The 18,051-nt window shown below is 42.4% G+C and overlaps 1 protein-coding gene and 1 long non-coding RNA gene across 2 annotated transcripts in view; one reads left to right on the top strand and one right to left on the bottom strand.

Annotated features, from left to right (window-relative positions):
* Positions 1-18,051, bottom strand: part of wdr27 (WD repeat domain 27) — a 478,059-nt gene that overhangs the window by 114,280 nt on the left and 345,728 nt on the right. The window lies entirely within an intron of this gene.
* The window catches only part of LOC144689939 (uncharacterized), a 43,533-nt gene that overhangs the window by 1,636 nt on the left and 23,846 nt on the right, over positions 1-18,051 (top strand). The gene's annotated exons all lie outside the window — the stretch shown is intronic.

Raw genomic sequence — 18,051 nt, 5'->3', positions numbered from 1 at the left:
GTGCAGGCATTTCTTTGAGGGCTGGGCACTGTGTGGGCTAAATCACACTGAAATTTAAAGTTGGGCTTTGATCAGCTTATTCCTTGGAAATTCTGATTGACAACACTGCCTAAAGCATCTAAAAAAAATCAACCCAATATTTCATTCTAGCGCTCTGTAGTTATTTGAGAGATGGAGTTCTATGCACAAGTACTTTATTAATTCGGGAATTGTGTCTGTGAAAAGCTGAAGAACACTCAAATGAAAACGGGGATTTTTTTAAGCGGTTCAAATGCATTGCCATTGACAGACTGAAAAGTGCTCTTTCTTAAGCATTGATGTAAATGACAGTGTTGGAATGGGGTTGTAATAAGGTCAACTCAGTATTAATAGGTAGGTTGGGCATTAAGTGCTGAAGTAAAACAGTAAGTATGATTCAATATTCATTAGAGACCAAAGCTCATTAGAAAACAGGTATTGTAATTCACTGGTATTTAGATAATTCTCTCCAGATAATTTCTTTGAAGTACATTAAATACATGGTGTTTCCTTCTGTTAAAATAATTGATGAAAATGCCATAATACTTGAGGGTGTGTTTTTATTATACAGCTGTACAACCAGCTGTGCAATAAAAACACAAACATCTTTGTAATAAAAAGGATCCCAGCTGTGAATTTGTTTAGCAGCAAGTGCTAGCAGAATTATTTTGTCTATGGACCATAAGAGTATACTTACGACATTCGTGTCTGGACTGGAATCAAAGCTTATGCGACTTGATGAAGAAATAAGGATCAAAATCACGATAATTTTGCTGTATGATTGTTTAATGCCACTGCATTCAAATTTTAATAAATTTGTTTACCCATGACTGATGCCTTCATTAAAACCGTGGACAGAAAGATTTAGTGTAAGCTGAATGGTTACATGACAAATCTTTCAGGGTAAAATTACTGTTAGCTCAAATCGATTTGCAATTGGGGTAAACTGGGAGAAGAATGCATTTGGCCTTCGGATTGAACAATCCACAGATAGCCAGGTCACAAATTATTCACAGAGATAAAAACAAAAAACTATTGCGGATGCTGGAAATCCAAAACAAAAACAGAATTACCTGGAAAAACTCAGCAGGTCTGGCAGCATCGGCGGAGAAGAAAAGAGTTGACGTTTCGAGTCCTCATGAGAGTTCTGCTGAAGGGTCATGAGGACTCGAAACGTCAACTCTTTTCTTCTCCGCCGATGCTGCCAGACCTGCTGAGTTTTTCCAGGTAATTCTGTTTTTGTTTCACAAATTATTCAGGTCTGTAGCACAGAACAGCTTATATTACCTGGCATCTACCAGAATATTCATGGAAATAGCCTTTCACTGGATATGTTGAAAGTATACAATGACTATTTTTAAATTTGTACTTCATCTCCTCTTAGTGGTGAATAATGAGATTTTTAAAAATTTGCATTGTACCATGCGTAGAGGAATGCTATCCTCAAAATCTGGGGAACTTCAATTATCTGAGCCTCATCATTATACATATGGGGCTGGATTTCACTGACTCTCCCCTCCAGCCCCTGCTGGGCATGTCTTGGGTGATGGGGGCGGTGGTGGGACATGGAAGGGCATGTAACATAGGTCGTGTGGCTAGCCCATCGCATTCCCACCCACCCTCAACCCAGTCCCCATAATATAAGGGGTGTGGGTAAGGCGCCCACTAGGCTGCCTGCCCTTAGGCCTACTGAGGCCCTTAAGTGGCCAATCATTGCCCATGTAAGGCCCTCAAGCCACCTCCACTGCCATAATATACAGGGCAGTGAAGGTGGGCGAGAGTGAGAAGGCCGTTTTTTTAACTCAACTGGTTAAAAAGCAGGAAGGAAGGGGGAAACACGTCATTCAGGCGGATGCCCTGTGTGCATCGGGAGCATCCCCCAAGATTATAACCCCCACCTTTGTGCCTCCCCACCTGTCCTCTAAAATCTTCCCTCCCACCCCCTTGTCCTACTCCGTTGGTGTACCTGATCCTACCCGACCCTAAAATCCTGGGGTTTATCAGGATCTCGGATCCATCCTCAATCTTTGTGGGACTGCTTGTAGCACCAGCAGCACCCACTAATGAGTTCTGGTGTTGCTAGGGCTGCTGGAGCAGCTGGCCAATCAGATTGGCCGGCAACTCGAGGGTGGGACTTCCTCATACTGAGGGGCAGAAGTTTGATCCCCATCTTGTTAAAACCGCCTGGAGCAGGCTATGGCTGTGGGGTGACCTTGTTTAAACGGACTGACTTTTCTTGGTAGGGAGTTGGAGTGGGTGGTGGCGAGCGCCCCCCAACCACCACCTCTCCCTGTAAAATTGAGCAAACAGCAAACATACATGGCTAATATGATGGAATACTCTCCACTTACCTGGATGAGGCAGCTCTAATAACACTCAAGAAGATCGACACCATCCAGGACAAGGCAGCTGGCTTGGTCAGCACCCCATCCACTACCTTAAACATTCACTCCCTCCGCCACAAATGCACAGTGGCAGCAGTGTGTACCACAAGATGCGGTGCAGGAACTCATCAAGGCTCCTCCGATAGCACCTTCCAAACGGACAGCTTCTACCACTTAGAAGGACAAGGGCAGCAGATGTATGGGAACACCACCACCTGCAAATTCTCCAAGCCCCACACCATCCTGACTTGGAATCATATTGGTGTTCCTTCAGTGTTGTTGGGTCAAAATCCTAGAACTCCTGTCCTAACAGCACTGTTGGTGTACCGCATGGACTGTAGTGGTTCAAGATGGCAGCTCACCACCACCTTGTCAAGGGCAATTAGGGATAAGCAACAACTGCCGGCCTGGCCAGCGATACTCACATCCTGCGAAAGAATAAAAAAAATACAGGGCAAGCTGTCAGCTCCAGAATGGCACAATATTGGGCTGACCAAAGACTGGTGAGTTCTAACAAAAGGTAAGAATTGGGGTTGGGAGGGAGAAATCCAGTGTGACAATGGCCTAGATTGCTTTTCTGGAGATTGGACGAGCTCTACTGCATTGGCAGTGGAACAGGACAAACCCAGGGGTGGTGATGGAGAAATCTAGGATATTGGTTGATCAATACAATTTTGTGAATTGAACTCTATCAGTTTGTTACTTGATTAGTCCATGTGACAGCTCTCCCAGCTTGGGCCTGGGCTCCCAGATGTTAGTAACAAGAACTTGTGGTTGAATGGCTGAGATTGAATTTGTCATGTCTTAATAATGATGCCTAAGCGATACCCGATAGGTCTGTTAGATTCTTTTCTCATTACATTTTTCTTTCTTCTTGTTATTTGTAACAATTGATTACAACTGAATGGCTTGCTAGTGTGGGACTGAAGTTGTAAATGGGCCAATATGCAAGATTGCTTCCTGGAAGGACATAAAGTTGGGTTTTTTGCAATAATTTGGAATATTTCCTGATTACTTTTCTGATGCCAGCCTGAAAATGACCAGCCATTAAGTTAAATTTCTCAACTTGTTGTTGTTACAACCGGTCTCCAGGCAATGTCCCCAAATTTGTTAACTTCCCAAATGGGACCCCAATTTTGTTATGCTGCTTGGTGAGGAAGAATGAGCTGGCTCCCCTTCTTTACTCAGTCTCCTTGGCTGGTCGCAACAAGGTTAATTTAAAAGGGATCCCTTGCCTCCGTGTATAACTTTCCCCAGTCCAGGTGTATTTTTTTTGAAGGAGCCAATTTAACCAGGTTTTCTTGAGTCAATGAAAGAATAAGTTTATTAGTTACTAAAAACTTGAGAAAAATCATAAAACACAACACACATGCACATTGTCAGAAATGAGAAGTTAAGAGTCCAAATAAAAGTTTTAAAATATATATGAATCCGTCTTTGGCTTGTCCATGAGGCCTGTTTGGAAAAAAAGAACCATGGCTTGAATTTTTCAGTCGCGGCCATTAAGCTGGGTGATTTCCATAGAGCTGACTTTGGCAGTTTGGCAGTGGGTTTGGAGACACTTGGTTCTGCAGGATAGCTGAAGAAGCTGTCCTATTTCCTTTTTGATTGTGGCTTCTGCTGAGCCTTGCCTCCAGTAACAGAGAGAGAGCAAGAGAGAGAGAGAGGCAGCTCACCTGCAACTACAGTGTGACCGTTGTTCTTCTTGCTGCCACACACACACAGCACACCAGCACACATTGCACTGCTCTGCAACAAGCTTTTTAACCCATTTTTCCCTATGTATTCCTGTTAGGAAAAAAAAACCATGGCTTGAATTTTTCAGTTGTCGGGCGCATGCGATTGGCGGGCCTGGGAATGGCTGGAAAACGGACAGCCATAGTGAAACACGTGCTGAAAAGCTCAGCGCTGCTGGGTGGGGGCAGGAAGAGGGCAGGCAACAACATCACTGCGGGTGCGCGTAAGCACTGCGAGAGAGCTCCCTCAAAGCAGACAGCTGCCTCAGGGAGCTGCAGACCTGCAAATAATGAAATAAAGCTCTAAAAAGCTGCGAAAAAAAATGTCCATGCAACACAATCAAGCACCTGAAAACATACCTCATAAAAATGCTGTCCCCAGATATTCCTTATTATTTTCCTAATGGAGATTTCACCCCACTCTTGGATGAGGTTTCATGAAAAACGTAAAGGCTGCCTGGCTGATTCGCCCATCCACCAACCGTAAGGGCCACGAAAAATTGCAGACATTTGCACTGTTAATGGGCTTAATTGCCCACTTAATTGTCAGCGGGTGCGTTTCTGACTTTTGCGCGTGCCCGCCAAGCGAAATATCACACAAGTGTGCGATGACGTTGGGATGCTTGCCCAACGTCATCTCGCGTGATTTTACACCCGATTGCACCCGCCTGCGAGACGTAAAATTTCTGCCTCATGTCTCGCGCTCAGAGTCTGCTTTCTTTGATCTCCGACCATTTTACACATTCTGAGATATAAATCAACAGGCGATGGATTTTAGATTACTGCTGAGACGTAGTAATCCGTCTTTCATCTCTGCAACCACAGGAGATTGAGTTCAGTTTTTTGCATCTTTCCTATCTCCCTTTTAAGTGTCTCTGCTTGAAGAAGGCTATGACACCTTTTCAGGTGTGACATTCCATGTTCTTTCAGGACAGGTCCATCAGTATATAATCCACATTGGAATTTTTCCAGAAAGTGGTCACTTTACATTATCAGCCATCTTTTATTCAGTGTCCTTGCTTGTATTTTTTAAAAGCACACACATCTTCTTTAAAATGTTCAATATGCCCGTAAGTAATTGGTGGCTGTAATCGGCTTTTCATGACACTGTGGTGGGATTCGAACTCTTGTCCTCTGTCAGTACTTCAGTACCGTAACTACAATACTGTAACCTATGCTAACATGAAGCAAACAGAACAAATCAATTCACTTTAAGTGATAAAATGGCTTCCTGTAGCTCCATAGTTTAGTACTGTCCTTCACAAAACTGCCTGAATACATACTTTAAGATAAATTCTTGGTTCAAATTAGGCTCATTGTTTGGGGTTTGTGGTGGGTGGGTATATAAATGTTGCGGGCCGCACCTGAACCCAACAATGATTCTACAAAGTTTCTATGCTCATTATGGCTAGCATTTCCCACTTGCCAGCCAATGACTTCCCACCCATAGAAATGAAATTCCCAGAGTATGAGTTTAATTTAGAAGGGATATTTCACTGCAAGATGGTTTAAGAGTTGTGTTCGAACCAATCCATCTTTTCAACAATCAACCTAAAGTAAAAGCCTAGAGGATTTAATTTTCTCTGTGTGCTGGTTAATACAATTACATTCAATTCATAACTGTGCTATTTTAACATATTTGTTAACCTCTTTATTTTAATGGCTTCAGAGAGAAATTTAATATAAATTCATCAACCAATGCATGGAAAATAGCGTACAGGTATGAAGAATAATTTGTAAAAGGAGTCTAAAAGGATGGAGTAGCATATTCAATACAAAGTACTTCCCCTTTTCTCTCATTCTAAAAGAATTCATGGATTTAGCTTCCTATGCATTGAAGCTAATTTATAATCAGGAAGCAATTACTCCTCCCACAGATTCCTACCATTTCAGGTCTCCCACCTTATCCTACTCTACTTTGGTGCAGAGGAGGCCAGCATATCTATTCTCTGAAAAACCAGAATGTTTGATTTTTTCAGTCGCAATTAAAAAGCAAAATCCCTTCAGATGTCCAGTGTGGAATGGGATGTGACTGTAACACCATAGGAACAGGAAAGGACCATTAGACACAACAAAAGCTATTCCTTTTTCAGCAAATCAACTCCACTTAGCTGCCTCTGACCGTATTGCCCTCAATTCCGTCTTTCTCCAGGAATGCATCCAATTGTCTATTGAACACATACCGTCCATAAAATAAAATGCATGCAGCAAAAAAAAAAGGGTCATTTCTGACAATCTATTATGTTCCAAAATAGTCTGCAGATGTTGTTGAACAAAAGCAAGAAACTAATGATCATCCAGCCAGCAGACATGTCACCTCTGGGACAACCTCTGTGGGAAGACAGTAGATTGAATCCGAGCTGCTTGAATGGACATTAAATTAAACTTAAATATAATTTTGAAATATAGCAAGGAGCCCTTGGGGAAGCAAAAAAAAAATCAATCCTTGAGTAGAGCACTGGGACACAAGTGAAAAGTAAAACCTGAGGCATTAGCGTTGGTTTTTTGCCAGATATCCAACCAATTCAGACTGTGACCAACTAGTTATATCCTGCAGCATGGAGAGGGACTGGTTACTAACATATCCACTTGAGGTGAAAGTCCATCCCCTATTTGTAGTGCTACTAAAAACATGTAGACTGAGGACCAACAATATGTCAGTAATGTAAGCCAGTGTTTGGTGTGTAAAAATTAAGGAATGTGAACTGTTCATTGCGAGTCAGAGCTGAGACTAGCAAACTTTCATCAGCAATGCTTTATTTTGTATATTTTCCAGTTTCGCTCCTTCCATTTTCTTGTACTTTGTTTAATCATTACAGGGTTGATTTTAACTGTCCTCAATTGCATGGGAACTGTGTACGCGGCGAAGTGGAGAGGGGATTAAGATGGGGGGAAATAGGGCCATGTTCCTCCCCTCCCACAATCTGAACTGACCTCAGATCAAGCACTGGAAGGGCCACCCAACCTGAGGCTGGTGAGGGTCCACTTTATATGGGAAAGTTACAGCTCAATGATATCATGGGTGCTGTGATCCCATTTGTACCTGCAACTAGGGGAGGCCACGTGGCACGAAACGTAACAGCATGTCCTTGCGAAGACAACGGAGACGCCATAAGATGCTAAGCTGAACATTTCAATTTTATTAGGAATCCTTGTGTTCTAGGAGGGGCATGAGGGGTCACCTGGGCCTTGCAAAGAGTCTTAATGTATCCCTAGGCTCCAGTCACGCCTCTGCCTCCAAAGCAGGTGAATGGCCTCTTCCACTGGGCTGCTAGTGTTAGGTGGAGGCACTGAAGAGCCAGTTTTAGCTGTGTGTCAAACAATGCAGATAGAAAAGTGGACATACTTTATCAGACTTTGAACTGGGAAAGAATAGTTTAGATCAGAAGCTGTTTGTGGAAACACTACTTCAAGAACCTACTGTAGTTTCTGGTACATACCGGATTAATGTTGGCTGAGTACAGTGCCGCCCACACAGTGATGCAAGAAGGCACATGACCCAGAAACCAAGCCTCAGTCCACCACATCAGGTCACAGAAATGCAGGGACTATCCAGTCAAGGAAAACAATTCCTGAACTACCCAGCAGAGCGACCTGGCCAGCGCTGCGGTGTGAAACACCCACACAGGAAAGATCAATGTCCTGCGAACACTGCCCAATGCTTCCACTGCAACTGACAGGGACACTTTGGTAAACTGTGCAAGTCAAAACCCCAGCACCACACAGCCTCAAAGATAAAACATGAAAACCCAGAAGATGCATAGCCATTCTTCTTGGGTGACATCAGGGAATCTTCACTCTGGATTGTTGATAACCTAATAAATGGTTGTCCAAAAAATTTTCAATTAGATTCAGGTGCCAGTGTGACAATCCTGTCGGATGAGGAACCATGGCTCCAAGGCCTTTGGATTTGAATGACGGATGCTCTACTGTATGAAGCAGGGGGAGTCTGACTCCCAGTCCTCGACATGATCCTTGAAGCACTGAGGTATGGCAACAAACAGATCTTTGAGCTGATATATGTTGTCCAGAATCGGGCTTCTTCTAAGCAGGGATGCCTGCGTAACCCTTGATCTCCTCCAGACAGCAGAAGATGTCAACACTACTGTTAGCCAATCAGAACAACTTGGTCCTGAGTCCTCAAACATTAAAATCAGACTCTGATTTCACCTGCAATCTCTCTTCTCTTTTGCGGAGCAGGTTTGTCCATCATCATTTCCTGTCATGGAAAGTCTCCAATGGTCAGACCAACCTACTGCACATGAGATTACCATAGCACCTCCGGTGGAAGTGGTATCAGAGGGGAATCAACAGTCTGAGGAGCCTCTGCTTCTAACTACAATGATAGTACAGTTGGTAGATACACCAACCATCGTGTACACACGGCAACTTCCAGTCAGCATGCCAGAACCACAAGGGATGCTGGAACCTCGTAGCAGTTTTGCACCATCGACAATAAAAAACAGAGGTGAGCATGCTACTCAATCTTCTTCTTGTCACAGGAACACCCTTCCTCAACCTCAGAGAGCTTCCCGACAGCCCAAAAGGAAAAAGAAGAAAAGGCAGCACCAAGCAGACAAATATCGTTTTCATCCACCCAACAAGAAACAACCAAGAGTAACAACACCATGCACTGCCAAACCAGCCAGATCAACCAGGCATGGTTTAACATCAAGAAAAAAGAAATGGATGAAACCATACCCAAATGCCAGTCCAGCTTCTAAGCCAACAATACGAACCAGAACCAGCACAGTCTACCACTCTCCCGACAAAACGGCAAATGAGATGTGGAAGGGTTGTGCGGCCTCCAGACCACCTGAACCTCTGAAGGACTTGAAGGGGGGAGATGGGATAGCGAGAATGTTGCTAATGTTAATCCTGTAATTGCAATAATGATGGAATAGCATTAAGGCTGTAGCAGTAAAGTAAATGCACAAGACTTATAACAATGTAAGACTTGAAGTAAACTAATGTCGCTCTATATCCATTGGATAAAGACTTGAGATGAGGTGTAGTAGTAGGGTCTGGTACATAGAGTTAATGTGGACTGAGTACAGTACCGCCCACATAATGATGTAAGAAGGCACATGACCCAGAGCCAGGGTCAGGCTGGAGATAGAAAGAGAAATGTAAAGACATAGGATGGAGTCAGTTCCATACTTGTATCCTCTACTGTATATAGTTATGAGTTGTTAATAAAGACTTGCTGTTAACATACTGAAGACTACGAAGCCTACTTCATAGTCTCTGAAGCAGGATTCTTCAATATCACTGACTGTTTTCTATTTTAACTGTTGCTGACACTTAGGTTTCTTATTTATGGAGGGGCATTGCATGTGTCTTACTTCAATTCCTACATGTTAACCTGTAGGTGCCACAGACTTGGATACAGACCAATTTCCAATGCTGCTAGGAAAGTAAGGCTTTAGTTTTGGGCATAAAGTGAGTTTAAACCATTTTATGACTGTAACCAGTTCTAATCTGGAAAGCCAGTTGGTGGAGGATAGCACTGGAGCCAATCTTTACTCAGTCTTGAATTTGTTTACGGAGTGAAACATTGCAAGCATACACCTGCTAAGTCAACCACACCACAGTTTCAATAAGTGTCTCTTGATATCTGCTCAAGTGAAACATTAATTAATGCTCACCTCCGGCATATAATTAATGTACAACTAACACTCTGAACCAAGTGTGCACCTTTTTCAACGCTATCGGATTTGAAATTACTACCAATGGTAAGTTAAGCTCTTCACAGAATCAGAGAGAGAGAATTTGCAGTGCAGCAAAGTTGGAGGTAAACTGAAATGATTCATGCAATACTTTTAGGTGATGATTCTTTTGGGAGGGGCATTCTCTAGGTGAAAGAATGTTAGTCAGGGGTTTCTACTTTATTCAACCATCAACTTTCTGACTTAAATTGGCCTGTAGAAATAGTGGCAGGGAAAACACAGCAGATGACAGCCTAGAAATGGGACAGAGAACCACTTTTGATGAAGTATTAGTTGAAATACTTCACAAAGAATGGAAACAATCATTCTTTGACAGGGAACCAAAGAGCCTTTAAAATACATGAGGCATCATTGTCAAAAGGAGTCAAAAGTAATTCAAGGATGCAAAGACTTACTGTTTGGAGAAAAGTCTTTGTGCACTGTTGCCTTTTGAATGCGGTGGTTTGCCATAGTCACGTGACTTCTGAGGTCATCTTTGGTAAAACAAAAGATTGAGGCAGAAATTATTGTAAGCACCACATGGAACGTGGTGTCAGGAGTGTGCAGCTGAAATTGAGTGGATTTTGATAGATGTAAGTGAGTCAGCAGCTGTAAGAAACATCAGAAAATAATTAAAACTTAGGTCTTCAACTTTGTACAGGATATTGACTGCTGGGTGAGTTAGTATGGCTTTGAATATTCCAGTATCAGCTTCAATGGAAATGAAGGCAGATTTGAGAATAAATTGGCAATTCTTCCAGTCACAGTGGCAGAACTATGAAATTGCCACAGAATTAAACAAGAAACCTGAATAAGTAAGAATAGCAGCTCTGTTCTGTGCTTGGGAAAGTGTGCTACAAGCTGTATTGCACCATAGACCTCACTGAGGAGCAGAAATGCCAATCTGGTGAAATTATGGAGGACGTGAAGACCCACTTTGAACCCCCTACCAATGTTATTTATGAATGCTATGCGTTTGACACCAAAGCTCAGAAAGAGGGGGAGAATATTGATCAGTATGTGACTGGATTGAGATGTCTAGTTGAATCTTGAGAGTTTGGGCAACTGAAGAATGATCTCATCAGAATTAGAGTTGTCTTAGGAGCAAGAGATCCCACTGGAGAGCACGTCTGCTGAGAGAAGAGAAATTTACTCTTAAGAAAGCTATTGACGTGTAGAAGTTCTGAAGTGGTTAATCATCAGCTGAAGAATATTGATGGAGAACTGACGAGGCTTTACACTATTCTGGGAGGCAGTTCAGGCCTTCCAAGCACAAGACAATGGAAAAAAGGAAGAACCGTTTACAAAAGGGCCAGCAGAAAGATAAGGGCCAGAGTACTAGATGTAAATATTGTAGAGAATACCACACAAAAGAAAAGGAAGCATGTCCAGCATGAGGAAAGCAGTGCTCTAACTACAAGAAGCTGAATCACTTTGCATGCAAATGTTTTGCTGGAAAGAAGAAAAGCAAGCCTATAAAGATGGTTCCGGGAGAGATGTTGGATGATGATTTTGATGAATCACTCTATACCCTATATCAGGTTGGCACTGTCAAGTCTGAAGGTACAAAATGGTTTGTCACTATTGGAATGATGACTGTAGAAGGACAGCATCAAGTTAAAGTGAAGTATCAGACACCAATGCTATGTGCAACATCATGAACTTCGCAGATCTGTAGGAAGTTGCTCAAAATGGTGACCCAAAAATGAAGCTATTGAAGGTAAAGCTGAAGCTATATGATGGAATGATGCTCACCCTGAGAGGACAGGCTAAGCTGAGAGCCCAATATAATAAGCAGAAAGAAGATCTGCAGTTCCAAATAGTAGACACTAAGCAAAATACACTCCTCTCAGCTGAAACAAGTCAAAAGCTTGGACTGGTAACCCTCCAGATACAGAAGAGATTTGCAGTGTTTTTTTATGGCACCTAGCCATTGACTGCTGAACAGATCCTGACAAATTAACAAGATACTTCACAGGTCTTGGATGTGTTCTGGTGAATATCATCTTGAAGTTAATGAGAGTATGAGACTAACTCAGCATCTTTAGAGGAGAGTTCCAGCTGCCCTCAAAATTAGCCTGAAAGCCAAGATAGATTAGCTTGAGAAGATGTGAATAATCAAGAAAGTGACAACTCTTACAGACTGAATTAGCAGGATGGTAGAAGTGAAACAACCTGGAAAACTGAGAGTGTGCATAGATCCAAAGGACCTCAATAAAGCTTTGAAGAGATCGCACTACCCCATACTAACCACTGAAGACATTTTGCCACAACTTGCCAAGGCAAAGGGCTTTACTGCCCTAGGTGCAAAGCGTGGGTACTGACAAGTGAAGTTGGATGAAAGCAGCAATTGTCTGACCATGTTCTGGATGTCATTTGGGAGGTACAGAAGGTTGCACATGCCATTTGGCATTCTACTGTTCCGGGAGAGTATCATCGCCAACAGCATGTGATAGTCAATGATCTTCCAGGAGTGGAAGCAATCATGGATGTCTATGAATGTGGAGGTACGATGGAAGAAGCCATCGCAGACCGTGATCAGAATGTAGCGAGTCTGCAGGAACTTGCTCGCCAGATGAACCTGAAGCTGAACAAGAAAAACACTGCAACTGAAGATGACTAAAGTCAAGCACATCGGTCATGTACTGACAGTGAAAAGATTTCACTCTGATCCTGATAAAGTGTGAGCTGTAGCAGAGATACACCAACCAACAGATATGAAGGTGGTGCAACCATTCATTGGATTTGGAACTACCTAGCAAAGTTCTTGCCCAATTTGTCATCAGAGTATGAACCTTTATGTAAGCCCACTGCAAAGGTTGTTCAGTGATATTGGGGCACAGAACAAGAAGCAGTTTTCAAACAACTGGTGCTGACAACACCAGTGCTGGGGATTTATGATGTCAATGACGAAGACACCCTGCAGTGTGATGACAGTGAAATGGGACTTGGAGCAACCCCCATGCAGCAAGGAAAACCTGCTGCATTGGCAACCAGAGCCTTAACGCAAACTGAACAATGGTACATATAGATTGAGAAAGAGTGCCTGGCTATTGTCTTTGCTTGTGAGCATTTTAATTAGAACCTGTTTGGGAGGGAAAAGTGATGGGAGAGTCTGACCATTAGCCACTTCAAAGCATCTTTCTCAAAATGCTTCTATCTGCTCCAAGGCACCTGCAAAGAATATAATTTTGTTTGTTGCAGAGATATCATTTGGAAGTGAAATAGAAGCAAGGAAAGCAGATGTATGTTGCTGACATGGTGTTGAGAGACACACTCCCTTTAACGGAGTTGATGATGCTGGTACAGAATGCAAAATCTTCCAGATTCAGCAAGAAGCAACAGCACGAGATGCTCTGGAAGTCATCAATCCAGCAGAGTCAATGAATCTGACAGATAAATGTCTCGTTTAGATCAAGCAAACTACATAATGAGATGCAGCCCAAGTGCTGCAGAAGTAGTGATGGAAGGATGGCCTGAAACCACCTGTTGCTGTAAGAGAGTATTGGGCATACAGAGGTGAAATGATTGCCGAAGGTGATATATTGTTACAAATGGACTAGAGTTTTCATCCCTAAGGAAATGAGAAAAGAGATGCTGAAGTGCATCCATGCAAGCCATCAAGGAATTGAGTCTAGTCTGAGGAAGGAAAGAGAAACATAGAAAATAGGAACAGGAATAGGTTATTCAGCACTTCAAGCCTGCTTTGCTATTCAATATGATCATGGCTGATCCTCTATCTCAATGCCATACTCCTGCTCTCTCCCCATACCCCTTGATGCATCTAGAGTCCAGAAATCTATCTATTTACTTCTTAAATATATTCAGTGACTTGGCCTCCACAGCCCTCTGTGGTAGAGAATTCTACAGGTTCACCACCCTCTGAGTGAAGAAGTTTCTCCTCATTTCAGTCCTAAATGGCCTACCCCACATCCTGAGACTATGACCCCTTGTTCTAGACCCCCCCCCCCGGCCAGAGAAAACATCATCCCTGCATCCAATCTGTCAAGCCCTGTCAGAATTTTATATGTTAAAATGAGATCCCCTCTCATTCTTCTAAACTCCAGTGAATACAGGCCTAGTTGACCCAATCTCTCCGCATATGACAATCCTGCCATCCCAGGAATCAGTTTGGTGAACATTCGCTGTACTCCCTCTATGGCAAGTATATCCTTTCTAATGTAAGGAGACCAAAACTGCACACAATACTCCAGGTGTGGTCTCACCAGGGGCCTGTACAGCTGCAGCAAGACATCCTTGCTCCTGTACTCAAGTCCTCTTGCAATGAAGGCGAACATATCATTTGCCTTCTGAACTATTGCTGCATCTGCATGTTTGCTTTCAGTGACTGGTGTACCAGGACACCCAGGTCCCTGGTACATCAACATTTCCTAATCTCTCACCATTTAAATAATACTCTGCTATTCTGTTTTTCCTACCAAAATGGATAACTTCACACTTATCAATGTTATACTGCATCTGCCATGTAATTGCCCATAAATCATCTTGAAGCCTCTTAACATCCCCCTCACCACTCACATTCCCACCAAGTTTTGTGCCATCAGCAAACTTGAAAATATTACATTTGGTTCCCTCATCCAAATCATTGATATATATTGTGAATAGCTGGGGCTCAAGCACTGATCCTTGCGGTACCGCACTAGTCACCACCTGCCACTCCGGTAAAGACCCCATTTATTCTTACTCTCTGTTTCCTGTCTGCTAACCAATTTTCAATCCATGCCAGTATATTACCCCCAATCCCATGTGCTTTAATTTTGCACACTAACCTCTTCTCTGGTACTTTATCAAAAGATTTCTGAAAGTTACATCCTCAAAAAACTCCAGTAGGTTTGTGAAACATGATTTCCCTTTCATAAATCCATACTGACTTTGTCTAATCCCATTGATATTTCCTAAGTGTCCTGTTAATCACACCTTTTATAACAGACTCTAGCATTTTCCCCACTACTGATGTTAGGCTATCATGTCTGTAGTTCGCTGTTTTCTCCCTTCCTCCTTTTTTAAATAGTGGGGTTACATTTGGCACCCTCAAATCTGCTGGGACTGTTCCAGAATCTACAGAATTTTGGAAGATGACAATCATCGCATCCACTACTTCCATAGCAAACTCCTTTAGTACGCTGAGATGTAGATTATCAGTCCTGGGGATTTATCGGTTTTCAGTCCCATTAATTTCTCCAGCACTATTTTTTTAGTAATACTAATTTCATTCAATCTTTTTACATACTTATAGAAGCTTTTATAATCTGCTTTTATGTTCCGTGCAAGTTTACTCTCATACTCTATTTTTTCCCTCTTAATCAAACTCTTGGTCATTCTTTGCTGAATTCTAAACTGCTTCCAGTCCTCAGACTTCTTCCAGCAACTTTATATGACTCCTCTTTGGATCTAATACTATCCCTAATATCTTTTGTTAGCCATGGTCTTTTCCTGTTGTGTTTTTGAGCCAGAAAGGAAAGTATAACTGTTGCAAAGTATACATTCGTTCCTTAAATATTAGCCGTTGCTTTACTTGTCAAACATAAGCAATAAGATTAAGGACCATATCAGTCAGTGCAGTGCCTTTAATGACCATCAGGCTAAGCGAGCTAAAGAGCCACTCATAACTCATCCTAGAAAAGACTAAAAAGAGCGTTTTTTTCGTTCGTGCGTGGTGACTTTCTTTATAGACTATGGACATGGGTAACTTGTAACTGCAAATGACAGTGCATGCAATTTGTTTTTCTCTTTTTATAAAAAACGGGGTATGTTTGGAGAAGTACCTTTGTACACTGTTGCCTTTTGAGTACTGTGGCTTGCCAGAGTCATGTGACCTCTGAAGTCATCTTTGGTAAAACTGAAGGATTGAGGCAGAAGCCATTTTAAGCACCACTTCGAACATCTGGGGGAGAATTTTCCCCCCGTCGGGGGGGGTTGTGCGGGGGCAGGCAGGAGTGAGCACGAACCCGATCGGGTGCGCGCCGCCATTTTACGTGGGCGGGCCAATTAAGGCCTGCCCAGCGTGATGCACACCCGGAAGCGCTGAGTGCTCCTTGTGCAGGCGGGGGCGGGATTCCCTGAGAGGTTCCCTGCACTCTTTCGCGCATGTGTATGAAAGCACAGAGATCTCCCCGAGGGATGGAGGTGCCTCAGGGAGATTGGTTTCAGCGCTGAAGTTTGAAATGAAGGTTTGTAACACTTTTAAAACATGTCCCCTCATGTGACGCTATCACATGAGCTGGGACAGGTCAAAGAATAAAAGTATAAGTTGTTATTACATTTTAAAACACTTCACGGAACCTCATCTCGCTCGTGGATGAGGTTTCATGAAAAAAGTGAAGGCCACCTAGGCTTTTCGCCTGCCCACCAACCTTAACAGCTTTAATGACTTTTTTAAGGGCCTTAATAGACCTTTGGCAGTTCGGCGGGCGCAGCTGACGCAGCTGCGCGTCCGCCGAACTGACAATCTAAATGATGCGCGGTGACGTCGGGCCCCGCCCCTGCTCGCTGACGGGAAAATTCTTCTCTTGCTGCTTGTTTCAACAGAGTAATGCAATTACCACAAAAACCAAAAAGAAAACAAATTTTACAAACAAAAACCAAAGCCAGCAAAGATCCTGTGACACAAGTGTATAATCTTAGGATCAGAGGTGACAATAACTTCACATAAGAATTTATGGGTGAATCTGATAAGCAATATGTTTGTTATTTTTGTAATCACATAAAAACAATATCACATCAACGTTTATGAAGTCTTCTGCAATAAGCACAGCAATGATAATAGTCATAAATCTCCAGCAAAAATGCTGTGTGTGTTCTTCATTTTTTTGATGTGATCTAAGTAAATATATAAATTAGCACTGCTCTAGATCCTCCACAAGTGCTGTTGTAGCAACAGTGAAACTTAACACAGTCCAAATTCTAATACTATAAACCTCTTTTCTATTTGGATTCTATGGCGCATCTGTCAATACTCACTCTTCAATGTCCCCAATGAACACCAGGAACACACCAGAAGAGCCATCAACTTGCTTATTGTGGCAGTGGAAACTACACATGCTGTGGGGTACAGATAAGCCCAGACACACAATTGCATTACCGTGTTCCATAACAATGTGTACAATTACGTTCAAACAGTATTGGGAGAAATGTTGGGAGGACCATGTCACTGGATCCTCTCCAATCAGCTCTAAGGTTCAAGTGGGCAGGATGAATCAGCATCATTAAATAGGGAATTGAAGTGTTATTGCAATGGCATAGCAGGAATATGGAAAATGTAATATGGAAAAAAGCATGACAGAAAATCATGACAGGATGAATTGTTGCACTTGGATGGATTGGGCCCAAACACAATTTTAATGTTTTATGGACATTGTACAAAGGCCCAGACTCACTAAGTTGTACATTTTAAAAGTAATATTTTGTACCATCATCGCACACCCATGCTGGCTCTCTGAAAGAGTTATCAATTAATGTTAACTGTATAAATTAAGGTTAAGGATATTTAGGTGGAGGGCATTCATTAGAAGATTACATGGGCACAAATAAAGAGACACTTAAGTGTCAGTTGTGGCTCAGTGATAGCACATGTGCCTCTGAAGCAGAAGGTTGTGGGATCAAGTCCTATTCCAGAGATTTGAGCATGTTACAATATCCAAGTTAAAACTCCAATACAGTATTGACAGTGTGCTGCACTGTCAGGCATTGTCTTTAAGCTGAGCTGTTGATCTGAGAGCCTGTCTACACTCGCAGATAGTTGTAAAGATTCCATGGCCCTGTTTAAGGGCTGTTAATTAGTTTATTTAATTTGTTCTCAAAAAGAGCATAATTATTGATATTGATGGTGGGTTGCAGAGTTAGGAGATATACATTTGTAATGTTTCACTTTGTGAATAAATCTAAAACTGAGTAAAGATTGACCTCTGGTCTCCCTGTTCACCAACTGGCTGTCAAAAGTTTAACAGTTAGTCTCATTCCTTTGCTCTTTCACCATAACCCTGTGAATTTATGAATCTAGTATCCTACAATCAAATGAAGGAAGGTTCAGTGGGGGAGCCCTACGAAGTCACAACTGCCTTTTTTCCATATGGGTGGCATAATCTTATTTAGCTTGTAGTGCAGCCCTTGGTGCACCTCTTTTCAATGCATGGAATAGTATTTTCCAGCTGAAGCTGAGGATTTTGTATTTCACTTACAGGAGAC

The sequence above is a fragment of the Cetorhinus maximus genome, chromosome 14, assembly GCF_964194155.1.
Source record: "Cetorhinus maximus chromosome 14, sCetMax3.hap1.1, whole genome shotgun sequence".
NCBI classification, from domain to species: Eukaryota; Metazoa; Chordata; class Chondrichthyes; order Lamniformes; family Cetorhinidae; genus Cetorhinus; species Cetorhinus maximus.
This window is presented reverse-complemented; position numbering and strand designations above follow the sequence as displayed.